Below are 6,000 nucleotides of genomic sequence, written 5' to 3'. Positions count from 1 at the left end.
TTCATTGTTATATTATAGTGGACACTGCTGTAGTTTATGGAAATATGTTAAAAAACGAATATTTTAAAATAATGCTACTTAACGTTTGTGGGCATGAAGAACAGACCTACCTAACCTTACTTAACTTCCCCAGTATATTAAACAGAAAGAACTTCCCATGATATGATGCAATTTGAGGCATTTGCCGGACGTGATACGGCTGCGTCGGTGCTGTGCAGCCCTGGCGGGTTAGTTTTTTACATTAACCAATAAAAACATTGTTAATATGCCTGCAATGATCTCACCGCTTGGTGGTTTATGCGCTGGTGCCAAAATCACCTTCATTTGTTCTGTATTTTGTTTATTTACCAATGTTGCATCGTTTTCTTCACAAAACAATTAATATTCATGTAGAGTATTAACAATAATTCTTCATTGTTCTGCATTTGGTTTATTTACCAATGTTTTAGTCGTTCTCTTTATTAAATAATTAATATAACAACACAATACTTCTAGAGTCGTCTGTGTGTAATGTGTAATTTCTATTCTTGTAAAATAATAACTTACAAATTGTCACTAATACCAACGACTGTTACTGGTGACGAAACGGATTTGTTATTGGTGACGAAATGGGGTGTATCCCTGGTGCATATATCGTATAACCAACATTTCTTCACTCAATGAAAATAAATACTAGAATACTTACTTAAACCCCTGTAATATATTTGAAACCATTTATATACGTTTGCAATGGTACATATTATACAGGGTATATAAATCTATCCAATACATCGGTGTTTGTGAGCTACTGAAAGTTAACAAACAATGGCTGAACAACGAAAAACATGCTATGAATTATATTCATCATTTAACTACTCTAAATTCATGAATCCAGATATATGATCATTTCCACCCTTACTGCACAAGAAGGTTAACATGTCCAAGTATTACCTTTGATGAAATCCAGTCCAGAAAAAGAGAAATGGCGAGAATAATAGCAGACCGACCGATAAGTTCCTCCAATATCTCACAGCGCGCTTACTGTTTTGACGACTGGCGGCCCAGTATTGCCAGGTTCACTCGGCCAAATTCCCCTAGCAGCGCCCTCAAAATTTCTCTTTTTGACATAAAATTTCCCTAGGCGTCTCTACCATTCCCATTAAAATATAGTAAACACTATTTGTAGAGAATTATGGATACATCTAGTATATGAATGTCTAAACTATTAAAATTAGCGATAATTAAAGAGGAGATAGGCCTACTCACATTTTAATATTTGGGGTCTTTGGTCTTGTAGAGGTATCGAGATATTAATGTTGTCTAGCACTCAGGATGGAAGGAAACTCTAATGTGGTTTTCTTGAATAATATATAAGTTATATGAAGACAGTCTGGTGCTGGAGATGCCGTGTGGTGGGGAGCTGCTCAGTAGAAGACGTTCGGTGAGTAGCGTGTTGTGGAGGTAGATGTGCAGGAGCTTCGTTAGAGAAGATGTTGCCTGTTGCTGGCCTCCTGGTTGAATAAATGTTAACAGCGTGGAGCTTGCTGGAGGAGATGTTGCTTGTTCAGGAAAATGGGCAGAATGAATCTCAATGGAGAGACAGAGCTTATATACCCAGCAGCCGCTATGAGTCATGTTGGGAAAACCCGAGAAGTCGCCGGTGAATAGTTTCGTTGCTAGGAAACGGCACGTTGGAATGTGATAGCAGGTGGTGACTGCTACCAGTTTGTAGGGGAGACGTCCACTACAATACTCCCCCTCCCCTCCCGGCGCGGCGGGAGGCTGGATGTTGTCCGGGTTGTGTCCCACACATAACACATACCGGGCAGGTGTATGTACGACTCGACCGCTACGTGTAACAACTCCATCCAGTGACACAAAACCTGTGGGAGAATTAGGGGGAGAAAGAGGGTTTGGGATTAGAGGAGGTTGTACAAGCAATGGTTGTTGTGCTCCTGCTGCTGCAGGGGCTGCGTCAGGAGGAGGGTCCATGGCAGGAGCAGGTTCTATGATAGAAGGGAGATCTATTACAGGTTCAGGTTCTATGACAGGAGGAGGGTCTATGACAGGAGCAGGTTCTATGATAGAAGGGAGGTTTATTACAGGTTCAGGTTCTATGATAGAAGGGAGGTTTATTACAGGTGCAGGTTCTATGACAGGAGCAGGTTGTACATGAGGGTGAAAAGAGGGTGCCCAGAAATGTCGTGGGCGTGGTGTTGCTGCCGGTGGTAACTGCGGGTGGACTGGTGCAGGCGTAGTTTGTTGATGGTGCTGCTGGGCTGGGGGCCCGACGGGTAAGGTGGCCGGTTTGACTCGGTCTATGCTGACGGTGTCATGTCTGCCATTCCGGATAATTGTCAGGAACTTTGCCGAACTGGTAACCACCTGGAAGGGTCCATCGTAGGGGGGTTGTAATGGGTTGCTGTGAGCATCATGCCTGACGAAAACATACTCGGCTGTGAGTAGTGCAGGAGGGATGTGTTCAGGGCGCCGAGGAGGCTGGCGTGGAGCAGTAGCTCTGAATGCAGAAACTGCTTGTCGTAGCTTTTGGAGTAAGTCGTGACGAACGGCTGGAGTGGTTTGGTTGGGATCAGGAGGGAGTGAGAAATCCCCGGGTAGCCGAAGGGGCTCGCTTAGTGTCAGATCTGCTGGGCTACAGTCCATATCCTCCTTGTGTGATGCACGGATGCCGAGGAGCACTAAGGGAAGCGCATCAGTCCAGCTGTAAGGGTCGTGCTGTGCCTTGAGTGCGTCCTTCAGCTGCCGGTGAAAACGTTCTACCATGCCGTTGGCTTGAGGATGGTATGCTGTAGTGCGTTGTCTAGACGTGCCGAGGAACTGTAGGAGGTGCTGCCAGAGTTGTGACTCAAACTGTACTCCTCGGTCAGTGATTACGGTTGCGGGGGGGCCAAAACGGGAAACCCAACCGGACATGAAGGCGCGGACAGTAGTCTCTGCTGTAGCGTTGGGCATGGGAATTGCTTCTGTCCACCTGGTGAAACGGTCGATGCAGGTGAAGATGTAGGTGCTACCGTAGGATGATGGAAGAGGTCCCACGATGTCGAGGTGTACTACTTGAAAACGTCCTTTGGGAATAGGAAAGGCTTGTAAGGGGGCCCGTATGTGACGATGTATTTTGGAGGACTGGCAGGCCAGGCACTGGGCAGCCCATTTCTTAGTATCAGACTTGATGCCGGGCCAGACGACACGTTGCGTGAGGAGGCGCTGGGAGGCCCGCACACCCGGGTGGCTGAGACCATGGATGCGGTCGAAAACAGCGCGGCGGTGGACGTGAGGCACGAACGGTCTAGGCTATCCACAGGATACGTCGCACCACAATTTTATCTTTGTGCCAGGAACAGGGAGTTCTTGGAGTATGAGGCCTGAGGGGGATGCCTTGTATGCTGCCAGGTCTTCGTCTTTCTCTTGAACCGCGGCTAGCTGCCCATAATCAATGGGTGGAGATGAGGGAAGAATGGTGGATATACAACGAGAGAGGGCGTCGGCGATCTCGTTGTGGCTGCCTTTAATGTGTTGGATGTCGCTGGAGAACTCCGAGATGTAAGCCAAGTGGCGCAGGACACGAGGTGTATGTGACTGGGAAGCTGAAGCGAAGGCGTGGACGAGGGGCTTGTGATCAGTGAAGATAGTGAACTGACGGGCCTCGAGGAAGTGTTGGAAATGTCTGACAGCCAAGTATATGGCCAGGAGTTCTCGATCAAAAGCGCTGTACTTGAGGTGTGGTGGTTGAAGCCGTTGTGAGAAGAAAGCAACGGGCATGAAAATTCCGTTGATCTCCTGCTGTAAGACGGCGCCCACTGCAGTAGAAGAAGCGTCTGTTGTGAGAGTGGTCCGGGCGTTAGGTGCAGGGTGGGCCAGGAGGGTGAGGCGTGTGATGTGCTGTTTGATAGTGGTGAATGCCGTAGTAGCCTCTTGAGTCCACATGAGAGACTTGTGAGACTTATTTGGGCGTCCCTTGAGAAGGTCGTGTAGGGGGGCTAGGACGGTGGCAGCTTTGTCAATGAAGCGGTGGTAGTAGTTGACTAAACCCAGGAACTCTCGGAGTTTCTTCGCCGTTTCAGGTTTGGGGAATTCCCTAATCGCGGTTATCTTCTGTGGTAGGGGTTGTATGCCACTGGGCGAGACTCTGTGACCGAGGAAATCGATGGCCGAGGTTCCAAAGACGCACTTAGCAGGATGAACTTTCATGTTGTTGTTCTGCAGGCGTTGGAGAAGGAGTTGTAGGTGGTGGCGGTGCTCGGCAGGCGTCGAAGATGCGACGAGGATGTCGTCAATGTAGACGGTGACAAAATCGAGGTCGCGAAGCATATGGTCCATGAACCTCTGGAAAGTCTGTGCTGCATTGCGTAAGCCAAAACTCATGAAAGTGTACTCGAAGAGTCCGAACGGAGTGGTGATGGCTGTCTTCTGGGTATCTGCCGGTGCTACTGGGATCTGGTGGAAAGCACGCTCCAAGTCGATCTTCGAGAAGATAGTCTTGCCATGAAGTTTGTGGTGAAAGTCCTGGACATGCGGAATAGGGTACCTGTCAGGTTTGGTGATGAGATTCAGGGCTCTGTAGTCGCCACACACCCTCCACTCGCCGGGTGTTCGCTTAGGAACCATGTGAAGAGGCGATGCCCAGGGACTCGTTGAAGGGCGAATGATGCCGTCTTGCAGTAGTTTGTTGAATTCTACTTTGGCTGTGTACAGGAGCTCAGGGCGCAGGCGGCGAGGGCGTGAAAAGACTGGTGGTCCTTTGGTTTCGATGTGGTGGAAAATTCCCGACGTGGGTGGTGGGGGTAGGGAGACTCGGGGTGAAAAAAGCTCCTTGAATTCGTCGAGCAGGGAGGAGAACTCGTTGGAAGGCGCAAGACAGGTGATAGCGTCCGTGTGTCTGGCACGAGAACCCTAGATCTTGCGTGCTGTAGGCTCATGAATGAGGCATAGATGACTTGGTTTGACGCCGAGCTTGTGGAAGGTGAGGAAATCGAAACCAAGGATGGGTTGAGACACGTCTACTATCACGAATAACCAACGCAGAGTCTTGGGCAGACCGAGGTCTAAGGCGAGGGTGCGTACGCCGTAGGAGGCGATGGAGGTACCGTTGGCAGCGAACAGGTCATACGAGGGTTGCTTTGACTTGTCTCGTAGTGAGGGAGGGATGAGGCAGACCGATGAACCGGTGTCGATGAGGAACTTCTTGCCGGAGGTGCGGTCGGTGACGCGCAGTAATGAGACGCCTGGAGGGACGGAGGCTGAGGCGTCTACCAGCCTCCCGTGTTGCCGTTTCCCGAATAGGTGCAATAGGGCTCACAGTTTCGAGCATTGCGGCCGAAAGTCTGGTGATACCAGCAGAGGGTAAATTTGTTGTGCTGGGGGTTGGCTGCTGTGTGTCGGAACTTGTAGGGCGTAGTGTGTGAGTCAGGAACCGGCGCAGCAGCGGGTATGGAGGAGCAGAACTGCTCAATGGTGTCCATCCTGCGGTTCAAAATTTGCAACAGGTCCTTGATGTCTTGTGAGGTATTGCTCGGCTGAGGGGTGTTGACCCGGCTTACAAGTTCGATGGTAGGTACTGGTGTGACCGTGGAGGCAAGGGGTGCAGCAGCGCACTCTTTAAAAATTCTATCTGCCGCGGTTGCATATAGTTCCGGTGTCGTAGAGTAATCTACTGCGGACAGGATGTTGCGTACTTCTGTGGGTAGCTTTTGTGCGTGAAGCTGGCGCAGGATAGAGTCGGGGAGTCTGTCTGTGTGATGGGAGTTCAGCCGACACATCTCCTCCCAGAGACGTCCCGGGGTTGAGTTCCCGAGGGAGGTAGAGGATAGATCTTGCAGGAGATTGGGGCTGGTCTGTTGATAACACGTCTTCAAGGCAGCCCGCAGGGTAGCGAATTTGTTGTGATCTGGAGGGTTGGAAATGGTTTGGGAGACCCGCATGGCCACTTCCGTGGGCAAGGCACAGAGCAGGGCGCAATACTTTTGCCCGTCGGTCGCTCGTGAGCCGGCGAGGGCTGCTTCC

General features: G+C 50.0%; 1 protein-coding gene across 2 annotated transcripts in view; it reads right to left on the bottom strand.

The window, feature by feature from the left end:
* LOC121867058 (zinc finger protein 239-like) overlaps positions 1-1,341 on the bottom strand; it is a 29,616-nt gene extending 28,275 nt beyond the window's left edge. The window contains exon 1 of one of the 2 annotated variants that reach the window (XM_042366819.1): positions 1,246-1,341. The gene's annotated coding sequence lies outside the window, so the exon portion shown is untranslated. Of the gene's footprint in view, positions 1-930; positions 1,056-1,245 lie in introns of those variants that run through there. The other variant, XM_042366817.1, reaches the window with a different exon arrangement.
* Between the last annotated feature and the right edge of the window lie 4,659 nt (positions 1,342-6,000).

Source organism: Homarus americanus, unplaced genomic scaffold, assembly GCF_018991925.1.
Source record: "Homarus americanus isolate GMGI-L3 unplaced genomic scaffold, GMGI_Hamer_2.0 scaffold53472, whole genome shotgun sequence".
NCBI lineage: Eukaryota > Metazoa > Arthropoda > Malacostraca > Decapoda > Nephropidae > Homarus > Homarus americanus.
Note: the sequence above shows the minus strand (reverse complement) of the source record. Positions and strands in the feature narration are given on the sequence as shown.